Genomic DNA, 12,821 nt, shown 5'->3' with positions numbered 1-12,821 from the left:
GTGACAATGGAACGCAGAGAACTTCAAGAAAACGCAGAGCCCAACAGGTGACGCCAGCTGATATTTCCTGGGGCGGGCATTCCCAACCTCGGTCCTCAAGGTACACGTACGGTCCCCATTCACAGCTCTGACTTGTCCGAGGCACAAGTCAGACATTTTCCCCTTGAACTTCCCTGGCAGACCCCCACTAGGGCTCTATCCGATTTGTCACTTGATGTATTGATCTGAATTTGAAGAACTCCCGGGGAGCTGTCAGGGGAATTCGAGGGAAACAGGTGTTACCACAATGTGCCGCCGATGATCCGATTCAAATTTATCTTATGTGCTGCACACAAGAGCTACAGATTCTGATCCGAATCGGACCTGATGTCAGACACCTCCGATTTGGCTCGATTTCATCCAATATATCGGCCTGATCTGTGGGAATCGGACTAAATCGGACCTGTGCATGGGGACCGTAACATTCCGGGTATTCGAAATATCCATGCTTAAATAGTAACTGTTATTTTTAGTTAACCGTCTGTGCTGAAGCCTGGATATCCCGAAAACCTGCACTGCTAGTATGTATTGAGAACCAATGTTGGTAATGCCTGGCCTATAGTGTGTGTGTGTGTGTATATATATATATATATATCGCTGTATCCATTCTATCTAGTATCTCATAAGCTGTGTACACACGGTGCAATATATTGCTCAGTGTTCAGTTTTCATCAGCGACCAGAGATGGTCTCTGATGAACAGGAGACTCTGCCCGGGGAGCCGCAAAGGGAAACAGCTGATCGCAAGCTCCTGCGACCATTAGAAGGCTGAACACGGGAGCATGCACCCGGCGATATATCGCTGCGGCACAAACAAATCACTGGCAATATGGTCGCTCAGCGACCATATTGCCATCGATATTGCACCGTGTGTACACAGCTACTGTATAGAGGCAATAATTATATTTACTGTCATTTATCGCTACTCACTGTCTGGATCAGCGTGCAGGAGGGTCCTGAGTCGCCCGTGTAAAGCCCCTTGTACTTTCCAGTATCCTCTGGGTCTATAGGGGCCCATTTAACACGGATTGTATATAAAATGCGATCTGGGTGGAACCTTAGCACCCAGGATCGCATTGCATTGGGCAATCCTGTGACTGGGATGTATCTCCTGACACACAGGGACAGGGCTAGTGAGGCTGATGAAGACAGACGATTCCTGCTAGATAAAAATAGTAATAATAACACACAATAATGCATCTGTTATATCATCCGTCATTATACCAGAAATATACGTCTGAGTCTTGTCTGAATTGCAATTAGTAAATATAAGCTGCTAATTAGATATAACATTGCTGGGCATAATGGCAGATTGTTTCTAGATAATAAGGCGTAGTTAGACCGCACCCCGTCTGATAAATAGAACGTCTTGTATGACTGATTTCTTCCATATGTAATGAGCAAGTCACCTATAGGGTGGCAGTGAGAGGGGGATTACATTCTCTGACGGATGGTTCTCTTCTCCCCTTCCGTGCTACCCCTGGGACGGGATACAGCTGAGAAGTGGTCAGTAAATAACCAAACTGATTCAGAAGCAGGCCCTCTTCCCTCGGGTGCTTTTTCTTCCTTTACTTAAATCAGTGATGGCTAACCTTGACACTCCAGCTGTTGTTGAACTAGACATCCCAGCATGCCCTGCATCAGTTTTACTATTTGGCCATGCTAAAACTGATGCAGGGCATGCTGGGATGTGTAGTTCATCAACAGCCGGAGTGTCAAGGTTAGCCATCACTGACTGAAACCATTTTCGCTGGTACCAAATCATACCAAGGTTTTCTGACATTCTGACACTTATTTCTGTGTTGTCTGCTGATGCATTTATGTCTCTGTACCCTGTACTTGTCCTATATTGTATTCAGCTGTAAAGGTGCCTACACACGGAACGATTAGAAGGACAACGTGGGCATTCCCGATCGATGGAAACGACCAATTGTTCAAATTGTTAACGATGCACGTAGCCACCGATTGGTAATGATGGTCTATGACCTTCCATGCATGCAGGAAGATTATAGACCAATTTTTTGTGAAGTGTATCCAATCGTTCCGTGTGTACGCACGATGAACGATTTGATACACTGTTGAACAATGTCTGATCGCTTCCGGCATCGTTCCGTGTGTATGACCCTCAAGTAACTGTTTCCTGTTTTGCTTCACTGTTTATGTGCTCTGTAATAGGGCGCTGCAGATCCCTTGTGGCACCATATAAACAAAGGATAATATAAATACAACTGCTTTTTATTCTGAGACCGGTCCTTGTTTAGTCTGAGGGCCGCTGGATGGGGCATTATCTGTCATGTTTGACCTTGTCCTTAGTGTCACCTTGTAGTGTTGTTGGGGCTGGAACCGTCCTGTAAATATGTTATCAGCAACGTGTATGAAAGTTCTGTGCAGCCCTTAATATGGGCAGCCTGTTCTCGTGGTCCCTGTGACACGCTGACACTTTTCCCGTCATGTCAGCGGCACAGATAGAATAGAGCCGCTAATAATTTGGTGACATCAGGATCAAGGCTCGTAATGCCACAACAAGGGACGGAATTTCATCTTTAAGCTGAATGATTGATGCATATTAAAGGGGTTGAGATGAACCTTGGGTGTTAGTTCGCAATAACCGACGTGCACATTTTAGGTGTGTTGGGTTCTCAGTGACAGCTAGAGGCCTGTTCTCAATGCAGGACGGTAACGAGAAATGTTTTACCTACTGTAATGCACAGAAGAGTATGTTCTCTCTCTCTCTGCTCTGTGTCAGTGAATCCATTAAAAAGATAGGATGCGATAAAAAAATCGCATATCACATGCCATTATTGTATGGCATGCGATGAGATAACGGTTTTGATGGAACCTAGAATAATGTCATTTAATGGTGAAATGACATATGTCAATTATTTTGCCCTCCCCCCACTATCCAGGTCATCCCGAAGCGTGGCGAGCGCAGCGGTACGCGTCCGACCGACCTTTTTCATACCCCCACTATCCACTTTGGCGTGGAGTTGATTTTATATAGTGTGGCGAGCGCAGCGAGCCAGAGTCCGAAGCGTGGCAAGCGGACGCGTAATACATGTAACATAATACACTTCGGGCTCGCTGCGCTCGCCACACTATATAAGATCAACTCCACGCCGACGTGGATAGTGGGGGTATGAAAAGGGCGGTCGGATGCGTACTGCCGCCGCTCGCCACGCTTCGGGATCACGTCGATACTGGGGGGTGGGGGGGCATTAATAAATAACATATGTCATTCAATGCTATAGTACATTAAATGCCATTATAAGCGTCAAAATCGCATCGACCAGTTAGTCGCGATTCGATGCGATTTCACTACATTTGCGTATGTAGTAAATTCGGGCGCCGGGATAATACACATGTACCAAAATTATATCTGTCGTCTGTCTTTCCCTCATGCTGCCATTTGTTCCACTTTCATTGTCTTTGACCCAGAAAACATCAGGAACCCTGCTCCGTACATTGTTGGTGGGACCATTTAAGTGGAGTGTCCGCTTCCAGCTCCGTAGTGTAACAAGCGGCGTTATTGGTCAGTGGTCACATTTCTGTGAGGAAATGAATGTGATCTGAGCTTATACTGTATTACCGACCTGCAGCCAGAGTGCACTCTGTATCTCATTTCACCCAATGAAGGATCAGTGTGTGCTTCATTCCCCATGCTCACATACAGTGATATATAATCGCGCTTCTGCACATTTCCGCCTGCAGGTGGCACTTTATAGGATTACCTCCCTTTAGTCTGTGACTGCACTAATGGTCAGGTGAGTGTGGATCATTAGATTGACTAAAGGAAGATCGACACATGAAAAAAGGTCAACATGGCTTTATGTCGACAGGATCAAAAGGTAGGCACAAGCATCAGGTCGACATTGGGAATGTCGACCGTCAAAAGTTCGACATAGAGTTTTCACATCCCCCCCCCCCCCCCCCCCGAATGTCAAAAGAGTCTACATGGACACCGAAAAAATTCACAGCGTCCCCTCGCAATGCTTCGAGCTCGCTATTATATTCCCTCTCCATGCCCTAGTGCAGGACAGGCCAACCTGTGGCTCTCCAGATGTTGTGAAACTACAAATCCCAGCATGCCTTGCCACAGTTTTAATAATTCCAGCATGCCTTGCACAGATTATGATGTCATGCACTGTGCAGCATCTTCCTCCTAAAGCCGTGTACACACGGCTGCGATAGGGGCTGATATCGCTGGCAATATGGTCGCTGGTGACCATATTGCCAGTGATGGGATAAATCGCCGGGTGCGCGCTCTCGTTTTCTGCCCCGTTCTAATCGCTGGTCGCAGGATTACCTCTGCGGCACCGCTGGCAGAGGTTCCCTTTCGTTAGCGACCATCTCTGGTAGCTGATGAAAAGGAGACACTGAGCAATATATCTCCCCCGTGTGTACGCACCTTAACCTTAACCCATGTTGACCTTGCTGCCTGTCAACCTAACGGTGTCGACCTAGTTGGTGTAGACCTAATAGCCATATCCCGTTAAATTGTAGCCTTTATTTGAGAGTGTCTCTGTTCCATCAACAGCAATTCTAATTTCCTATGTGACCACCGATAGACATGTATGTGACTCCACAGTAATGGGCCGTACATACGATCTAACTGTAATATACAGTACATGCTTCATATAAAGCAGGGATGGGGAACATATGGCCCTCCAGCTGTTGTTGAACTACACATCCCAGCATGCCCTGCTACAGTTCTGCTCTTTGGCCATGCTAAAAACTTGCAGGCCATGCTGGGATGCTTAGTTCAACAACAGCTGGAAGGCCGAAGGTTCTCCATCCCTGTTATAAAGGGATCTGCCTACATCGCTAGCTTTGACCACAGTTTTCCCAGTAGGGTATGGATGAAATGTGGTATAACTTGTCTGTGGGTTGCTGGCTCTACCAGTTGTTGTGTTACCCTGTGCTGTCTGTATGTGTATAGTGATCCTCGCTGTGCAGGACAGGGTGCATAGACACAAGCCCCACCTAGCACTGTGCTGTCTGTCTGTATGAGGAGGATCCTCGCCGTACAGGACAGGGCGCATAGATACAAGCCCCACCTAGCACTGTGCTGTCTGTCTGTATGAGGAGGATCCTCACCGTACAGGACAGGGTGCATAGATACAAGCCCCACCTAGCTCTGTGCTGTCTGTCTGTATGAGGAGGATCCTCGCTGTGCAGGACAGGGTGCATAGACACAAGCCCCACCTAGCACTGTGCTGTCTGTCTGTATGAGGAGGATCCTCGCCGTACAGGACAGGGTGCATAGACACAAGCCCCACCTAGCACTGTGCTGTCTGTCTGTATGAGGAGGATCCTCGCCGTACAGGACAGGGTGCATAGACACAAGCCCCACCTAGCACTGTGCTGTCTGTCTGTATGAGGAGGATCCTCGCCGTACAGGATAGGGTGCATAGACACAAGCCCCACCTAGCTCTGTGCTATCTGTATGAGGAGGATCCTCGCCGTACAGGACAGGGTGCATAGACACAAGCCCCACCTAGCACTGTGCTGTCTGTCTGTATGAGGAGGATCCTCGCCGTACAGGACAGGGTGCATAGACACAAGCCCCACCTAGCACTGTGCTGTCTGTCTGTATGAGGAGGATCCTCGCCGTACAGGACAGGGTGCATAGACACAAGCCCCACCTAGCACTGTGCTGTCTGTCTGTATGAGGAGGATCCTCGCCGTACAGGATAGGGTGCATAGACACAAGCCCCACCTAGCTCTGTGCTATCTGTATGAGGAGGATCCTCGCCGTACAGGACAGGGTGCATAGACACAAGCCCCACCTAGCACTGTGCTGTCTGTCTGTATGAGGAGGATCCTCGCCGTACAGGACAGGGCGCATAGATACAAGCCCCACCTAGCTCTGTGCTGTCTGTCTGTATGAGGAGGATCCTCGCCGTACAGGACAGGGCGCATAGATACAAGCCCCACCTAGCACTGTGCTGTCTGTCTGTATGAGGAGGATCCTCACCGTACAGGACAGGGTGCATAGATACAAGCCCCACCTAGCTCTGTGCTGTCTGTCTGTATGAGGAGGATCCTCGCTGTGCAGGACAGGGTGCATAGACACAAGCCCCACCTAGCACTGTGCTGTCTGTCTGTATGAGGAGGATCCTCGCCGTACAGGACAGGGTGCATAGACACAAGCCCCACCTAGCACTGTGCTGTCTGTCTGTATGAGGAGGATCCTCGCCGTACAGGACAGGGTGCATAGACACAAGCCCCACCTAGCACTGTGCTGTCTGTCTGTATGAGGAGGATCCTCGCCGTACAGGATAGGGTGCATAGACACAAGCCCCACCTAGCTCTGTGCTATCTGTATGAGGAGGATCCTCGCCGTACAGGACAGGGTGCATAGACACAAGCCCCACCTAGCACTGTGCTGTCTGTCTGTATGAGGAGGATCCTCGCCGTACAGGACAGGGTGCATAGACACAAGCCCCACCTAGCACTGTGCTGTCTGTCTGTATGAGGAGGATCCTCGCTGTGCAGGACAGGGTGCATAGACACAAGCCCCACCTAGCACTGTGCTGTCTGTCTGTATGAGGAGGATCCTCGCCGTACAGGACAGGGTGCATAGACACAAGCCCCACCTAGCACTGTGCTGTCTGTCTGTATGAGGAGGATCCTCACCGTACAGGACAGGGTGCATAGATACAAGCCCCACCTAGCTCTGTGCTATCTGTATGAGGAGGATCCTCGCCGTACAGGACAGGGTGCATAGACACAAGCCCCACCTAGCACTGTGCTGTCTGTCTGTATGAGGAGGATCCTCGCCGTACAGGACAGGGTGCATAGACACAAGCCCCACCTAGCACTGTGCTGTCTGTCTGTATGAGGAGGATCCTCACCGTACAGGACAGGGTGCATAGATACAAGCCCCACCTAGCTCTGTGCTGTCTGTCTGTATGAGGAGGATCCTCGCCGTACAGGACAGGGTGCATAGACACAAGCCCCACCTAGCACTGTGCTGTCTGTCTGTATGAGGAGGATCCTCGCTGTGCAGGACAGGGTGCATAGACACAAGCCCCACCTAGCACTGTGCTGTCTGTCTGTATGAGGAGGATCCTCGCCGTACAGGACAGGGTGCATAGACACAAGCCCCACCTAGCACTGTGCTGTCTGTCTGTATGAGGAGGATCCTCGCCGTACAGGACAGGGTGCATAGACACAAGCCCCACCTAGAACTGTGCTGTCTGTCTGTATGAGGAGGATCCTCGCCGTACAGGACAGGGTGCATAGACACAAGCCCCACCTAGCACTGTGCTGTCTGTCTGTATGAGGAGGATCCTCGCCGTACAGGACAGGGTGCATAGACACAAGCCCCACCTAGAACTGTGCTGTCTGTCTGTATGAGGAGGATCCTCGCCGTACAGGACAGGGTGCATAGACACAAGCCCCACCTAGCTCTGTGCTGTCTGTATGTATGAGGAGGATCCTCACCGTACAGGACAGGGTGCATAGATACAAGCCCCACCTAGCTCTGTGCTGTCTGTCTGTATGAGGAGGATCCTCGCCGTACAGGACAGGGTGCATAGACACAAGCCCCACCTAGCACTGTGCTGTCTGTCTGTATGAGGAGGATCCTCGCTGTGCAGGACAGGGTGCATAGACACAAGCCCCACCTAGCACTGTGCTGTCTGTCTGTATGAGGAGGATCCTCGCCGTACAGGACAGGGTGCATAGACACAAGCCCCACCTAGCACTGTGCTGTCTGTCTGTATGAGGAGGATCCTCACCGTACAGGACAGGGTGCATAGATACAAGCCCCACCTAGCTCTGTGCTATCTGTATGAGGAGGATCCTCGCCGTACAGGACAGGGTGCATAGACACAAGCCCCACCTAGCACTGTGCTGTCTGTCTGTATGAGGAGGATCCTCGCCGTACAGGACAGGGTGCATAGACACAAGCCCCACCTAGCACTGTGCTGTCTGTCTGTATGAGGAGGATCCTCACCGTACAGGACAGGGTGCATAGATACAAGCCCCACCTAGCTCTGTGCTGTCTGTCTGTATGAGGAGGATCCTCGCCGTACAGGACAGGGTGCATAGACACAAGCCCCACCTAGCACTGTGCTGTCTGTCTGTATGAGGAGGATCCTCGCTGTGCAGGACAGGGTGCATAGACACAAGCCCCACCTAGCACTGTGCTGTCTGTCTGTATGAGGAGGATCCTCGCCGTACAGGACAGGGTGCATAGACACAAGCCCCACCTAGCACTGTGCTGTCTGTCTGTATGAGGAGGATCCTCGCCGTACAGGACAGGGTGCATAGACACAAGCCCCACCTAGAACTGTGCTGTCTGTCTGTATGAGGAGGATCCTCGCCGTACAGGACAGGGTGCATAGACACAAGCCCCACCTAGCTCTGTGCTGTCTGTATGTATGAGGAGGATCCTCACCGTACAGGACAGGGTGCATAGATACAAGCCCCACCTAGCTCTGTGCTGTCTGTCTGTATGAGGAGGATCCTCGCCGTACAGGACAGGGTGCATAGACACAAGCCCCACCTAGCACTGTGCTGTCTGTCTGTATGAGGAGGATCCTCGCTGTGCAGGACAGGGTGCATAGACACAAGCCCCACCTAGCACTGTGCTGTCTGTCTGTATGAGGAGGATCCTCGCCGTACAGGACAGGGTGCATAGACACAAGCCCCACCTAGCACTGTGCTGTCTGTCTGTATGAGGAGGATCCTCGCCGTAAAGGACAGGGTGCATAGACACAAGCCCCACCTAGAACTGTGCTGTCTGTCTGTATGAGGAGGATCCTCGCCGTACAGGACAGGGTGCATAGACACAAGCCCCACCTAGCTCTGTGCTGTCTGTATGTATGAGGAGGATCCTCACCGTACATGACAGGGTGCATAGATACAAGCCCCACCTAGCTCTGTGCTGTCTGTATGTATGTGTATAGTGATCCTCGCTGTGCAGGACAGGGTGCATAGACACAAGCCCCACCTAGCTCTGTGCTGTCTGTCTGTATGAGGAGGATCCTCGCTGTGCAGGACAGGGTGCATAGACACAAGCCCCACCTAGCTCTGTGCTGTCTGTCTGTATGAGGAGGATCCTCGCCGTACAGGACAGGGTGCATAGACACAAGCCCCACCTAGCTCTGTGCTGTCTGTCTGTATGAGGAGGATCCTCGCCGTACAGGACAGGGTGCATAGACACAAGCCCCACCTAGCTCTGTGCTGTCTGTATGTATGAGGAGGATCCTCGCCGTACAGGACAGGGTGCATAGATACAAGCCCCTCCTAGCTCTGTGCTGTCTGTATGTATGATGAGTACCCTCACCGTACAGGACAGGATGCATAGTGACATGCCCCTCCTATCCTGACAACCAGCATCTGGACTCTCTAATCCTCCTAACCTGACAAGCAGCATCTGGGCTCTCATACCCTCCTAACCTGACAACCAGCATCTGGGCTCTCCTACCCTCCTAACCTGACCACCAGCATCTGGGCTCTCCTAACCTGACAACTAGCATCTGGGCTCTCCTACCCTCCTAACCTGACAACCAGCATCTGGGCTCTCCTACCCTCCTAACCTGCCAACCAGCATCTGGGCTCTCCTACCCTCCTAACCTGCCAACCAGCATCTGGGCTCTCCTACCCTCCTAACCTGACAACCAGCATCTGGGCTCTCCAATCCTCCTAACCTGACAACCAGCATCTGGATTCTCCTACCCGCCTAACCTGACAACCAGCATCTGGGCTCTCATACCCTCCTAACCTGACAACCAGCATCTGGGCTCTCCTACCCTCCTAACCTGCCAACCAGCATCTGGGCTCTCCTACCCTCCTAACCTGACAACCAGCATTTGGGCTCTCCTACCCTCCTAACAGAAGAACCAGCATCTGGGCTCTCCTACCCTCCTAACCTGACAACCAGCATCTGGGCTCTCCTACCCTCCTAACCTGACAACCAGCATCTGGGCTCTCATACCCTCCTAACCTGACAACCAGCATCTGGGCTCTCCTAACCTGCCAACCAGCATCTGGGCTCTCCTACCCTCCTAACCTGACAACCAGCATCTGGGCTCTCCTACCCTCCTAACAGAACAACCAGCATCTGGGCTCTCCTACCCTCCTAACCTGACAACCAGCATCTGGGCTCTCCAATCCTCCTAACCTGACAACCAGCATCTGGACTCTCCTACCCTCCTAACCTGACAACCAGCATCTGGGCTCTCTTACCCTCCTAACCTGCCAACCAGCATCTGGGCTCTCCTACCCTCCTAACCTGACAACCAGCATTTGGGCTCTCCTACCCTCCTAACAGAAGAACCAGCATCTGGGCTCTCCTACCCTCCTAACCTGACAACCAGCATCTGGGCTCTCCTACCCTCCTAACCTGACAACCAGCATCTGGGCTCTCATACCCTCCTAACCTGACAACCAGCATCTGGGCTCTCCTAACCTGCCAACCAGCATCTGGGCTCTCCTACCCTCCTAACCTGACAACCAGCATCTGGGCTCTCCTACCCTCCTAACAGAACAACCAGCATCTGGGCTCTCCTACCCTCCTAACCTGACAACCAGCATCTGGGCTCTCCAATCCTCCTAACCTGACAACCAGCATCTGGACTCTCCTACCCTCCTAACCTGACAACCAGCATCTGGGCTCTCTTACCCTCCTAACCTGACAACCAGCATCTGGGCTCTCCTACCCTCCTAACCTGCCAACCAGCATCTGGGCTCTCCTAACCTGACAACCAGCATCTGGGCTCTCCTACCCTCCTAACATAACAACCAGCATCTGGGCTCTCCTACCCTCCTAACCTGACAACCAGCATCTGGGCTCTCCTACCCTCCTAACCTGACAACCAGCATCTGGGCTCTCATACCCTCCTAACCTGACAACCAGCATCTGGGCTCTCCAATCCTCCTAACCTGACAACCAGCATCTGGGCTCTCCTACCCTCCTAACCTGCCAACCAGCATCTGGGCTCTCCTACCCTCCTAACCTGACAACCAGCATCTGGGCTCTCCTATGCTCCTAACAGAACAACCAGCATCTGGGCTCTCCTACCCTCCTAACCTGACAACCAGCATCTGGGCTCTCCAATCCTCCTAACCTGACAACCAGCATCTGGACTCTCCTACCCTCCTAACCTGACAACCAGCATCTGGGCTCTCCTAACCTGACAACTAGCATCTGGGCTCTCCTACCCTCCTAACCGGACAACCAGCATCTGGGCTCTCCTACCCTCCTAACCTGACAACTAGCATCTGGGCTCTCCTACCCTCCTAACCGGAAAACCAGCATCTGGGCTCTCCTAACCGGATAACCAGCATCTGGGCTCTCCTACCCTCTTAACATTGCCAACCAGCATCTGGGCTCTCCTACCCTCCTAACATTGCCAACCAGCATCTGGGCTCTCCAATCCTCCTAACCTGACAACCAGCATCTGGGCTCTCCTACCCTCCTAACAGAACAACCAGCATCTGGGCTCTCCTACCCTCCTAACCTGACAACCAGCATCTGGGCTCTCCAATCCTCCTAACCTGACAACCAGCATCTGGACTCTACTACCCTCCTAACCTGACAACCAGCATCTGGGCTCTCCTACCCTCCTAACCTGACAACTAGCATCTGGGCTCTCCTACCCTCCTAACCGGACAACCAGCATCTGGGCTCTCCTACCCTCCTAACCTGACAACTAGCATCTGGGCTCTCCTACCCTCCTAACCGGACAACCAGCATCTGGGCTCTCCTACCCTCCTAACCGGATAACCAGCATCTGGGCTCTCCTACCCTCCTAACATTGCCAACCTGCATCTGGGCTCTCCTACCCTCCTAACATTGCCAACCAGCATCTGGGCTCTCCAATCCTCCTAACCTGACAACCAGCATCTGGGCTCTCCTACCCTACTAACCTGCCAACCAGCACCTGCCCTCTCCTAACCTGCAAACCAGCATCTGGACTCTCCTACCCTCCTAACCTGCCAACCAGCATCTGGACTCTCCTACCCTGACAACCAGCATCTGGACTTTCCTACCCTGACAACCAGCATCTGGGCTCTCCTACCCTACTAACCTGCCAACCAGCACCTGCCCTCTCCTAACCTGCAAACCAGCATCTGGACTCTCCTACCCTCCTAACCTGCCAACCAGCATCTGGACTCTCCTACCCTGACAACCAGCATCTGGACTTTCCTACCCTGACAACCAGCATCTGGGCTCTCCAATCCTCCTAACCTGGACTGTACTGAACTACATGGTCCAGGATCCTTTATATCAGTTTGACATTCATAATATCGACATGAGATTGATGGCATGCTTATTATGTCGACAATGACCCTGTCAACACTGATGTAATGATGATGTGGTCAGAAAGTTAATTTTACAGTTATCAACATTTATGATGTTGACATTGTGGCGTTTACATGGTGGCACTGTTGACTGATTTACAGTTCAGTTACGCAGGTGGTGAAGATTCGCAGCCCTTTATCTATGACCACTTATAAACCTGGTCTTATTTATCCCCCCATAGTGACTCATATTGTACTCCCGTCATTCCTAGTCTTTTTTTGTTTATTGCAAAATATAATAAAAATGTTGACATTTAAAAAAAAACAAAAAAGGAATTACATGGAAGACGTGTGTAGTCCTTGACAACGGTTTCCTGGCAGCAGACTGGTGTTCAGTTTATCGGTCTTACCCCATTCCATTAGGTTTCTGTACCTTTAGGAAACGAGTACCAACCATCCTGCTGCCTTAGAACCCTCCAGTATTTACCCAGCGAGCCCCTGCCTCAGTGTGCATCGCTGTATGCGCTC

General features: G+C 51.5%; 1 protein-coding gene across 5 annotated transcripts in view; it reads left to right on the top strand.

Annotated features, from left to right (window-relative positions):
* PLEKHA7 (pleckstrin homology domain containing A7) overlaps positions 1 to 12,821 on the top strand; it is a 218,600-nt gene that overhangs the window by 77,007 nt on the left and 128,772 nt on the right. The window lies entirely within an intron of this gene.

Source organism: Crinia signifera, chromosome 11 (genome assembly GCF_055691185.1).
Source record: "Crinia signifera chromosome 11, ASM5569118v1, whole genome shotgun sequence".
Lineage (NCBI taxonomy): Eukaryota > Metazoa > Chordata > Amphibia > Anura > Myobatrachidae > Crinia > Crinia signifera.
The sequence above is the reverse complement of the archived record's forward strand: the minus strand, read 5'-3'. Positions and strand labels throughout refer to the sequence as shown.